Source organism: Octopus bimaculoides, chromosome 12, assembly GCF_001194135.2.
Source record: "Octopus bimaculoides isolate UCB-OBI-ISO-001 chromosome 12, ASM119413v2, whole genome shotgun sequence".
NCBI lineage: Eukaryota > Metazoa > Mollusca > Cephalopoda > Octopoda > Octopodidae > Octopus > Octopus bimaculoides.
The window spans coordinates 28,883,980-28,886,527 of NC_068992.1; positions in this window are offsets into that span (position 1 = coordinate 28,883,980).

The following is a 2,548-nucleotide window of genomic DNA, read 5'->3' on the forward strand; positions in this document are numbered from 1 at the left end:
ATATATATGTATGCATGTGTGTGTGTGTGTGTGTGTGTGTGTGTGTCTTTGTGTCTGTGTTTGTCCTCCACCACCACTGCTTGCGAAATGGTGTTGGTATGTTTACGTTCCCGTAACCTTGCTGGTTCGGTAAAAGAGAACGATAGAATAAATACCAGGGTTAAAAAAAAATATCCTGGGTTTGATTCATTCAGGTGGTGATCTTAAACCGGACGATGCATTAAGTCTAACCAACTAAGTGGGCCATGACGGGATTTGAACTCGGAACATAAAGGGCTGGAATGAATATCACCAGGTATCCAGTCCGATTTTCATGTAGTCTAACGAATCAACTGCTTCGAATTGTTACCTTTCGGATAGCATCCACCATTCGCATCCGAAAGAATGAGAGGCAAAGTCAACCTCGGTGGGTCGATCTTGGTCTATGCATCGCGTAAATATCCGCATGCATACATTTACACACACTCACACACACACACACACACACACACACACACACACACACACACACACACACATACACACAGGCACGCATACACACACACACACCAGCAAACACACATACACACCCTCAAACAAACATACACACAGCCACGCATACACACACATGCACACATACACACCCGTAAACACACATACACACAGACATGCAAACACATATATACACATACTCACACACGCATATGCACATACACACACTCACACAAACTCATGCACATTTACACACACATGTACACACATACACACATATGCACACATACACACATTCACAAATGCACACATACGTACATTCGCACATGCACACATACACATGTAAACACATACACATACACGCACACGCACATACACTCAAACCCCTCTCTACAGAGTTGAGACGGTTGGTTTGGACCCAGCTGGAATGCATCCGATCATACGTCTGCTCCGTCAAGGCTGACCTAGGGCTAAATAATCGTTGAAGACGGAACAACAGCAGCAGTGGTAGAGTTGAAGAAAGAAAATTAAAACTCCTTGATCAATATAATACACGAACGTACGAATACACGCATACATAAACACACACACACACACACACACACACACACAGACACACACAAAACACACATACAAGCATTCTCACTGAAACGTAAGCATGTACACACACATACATATACAGACACATCCATATACATACACATGCACACGTCCACGCGCACTCACACATGCAAACACTCTCTGACATATACACGCGCGTGGACATGTGCACACGTGCGCGCGCATACATACGCTCGCACACACGCACGCAGAGATAAGCGCGTGTGCTTACGTATCTATTCGTTCACGCACATACGTAGTGGTAACGCATGTTGAAACACATAAATGCGCACTCGCACGTTCACACACAGTAACGTACACATGCACATCGTTATACACATGCACACGTCAACATATACACTCGCACACGTCTATATGCACACGCATAGTTATTCACAAGCATGCACATACGTAGATATGCATACAGAAGCAAATACTCACATATACATATGAGCACTTCCACACACAAAAAACGTATGAACAGACAGACAGACAGACACATACACACACACGCACATACACACACATGCACGCACACACATACACACAGGCTCATACATACTCAACATACATTTGCCCAGGTCAATACACATGGGCGTACGCTCGTGCAGCCATGCTTACATACACGTCCTCTTTTTGACGAGCGCGCACGCAGATACACACAAATATACACACATACATGTATACATATATATATTGGCCGTACGGCTTTTGAATGTTGTTTTCACTGTCCATTTTTTCCTGTCTTGGTTTGTGTTTGCCACCTTGGAATCCTCTGTGTAGTTGGTTGATCCACTACTCAGGAAGAGACTATTCTAGAGTACGTCCTGTCTGGTCTTCGAAACGTCTAGATAGAATAGGGACAGCTGATGAAGGGATATTCCAAGGGGCTTTCCGTTTTCCTATGTGTTCGTTCCGTTGTCTGTAGTTTATTGTTCTAACGTCCTGTACCCTGATATGCATGTATATACACATGTAGATGTAAGTATGTACATATATGTGTGTATACATGTATATATATTCTTTGTATTATATATATATATATATATATATTACACACACACACAGACGTGCGCATATTCATATGCACACCTCAAAACACGTGGGCATACGCTCGTATACACATGCATGCATGCATACTCATACGATCACATTCTGACGCGACGCACACGTACGCACACGCCAAAACACATGGGGCAAGCGTTCCTACTCACACACCTCTGCATGCATATTCACTCACGTCCAATTTCTGAAGTGCGCGCATTCATACACATACATGCACACACACCTACATACACACTCACCAACACATACATTCACCTCTACACACACCTCTACATACACACACATACAAGCAACATCTACACACACACACATACAAGTACACACACGCACCTTATCGATTACTGTTTCAGTAAACCGACAAGAAATGCGTCTCGTAAAACATCAAAGTCTCTAAAATTAAAACCAGAAGAAA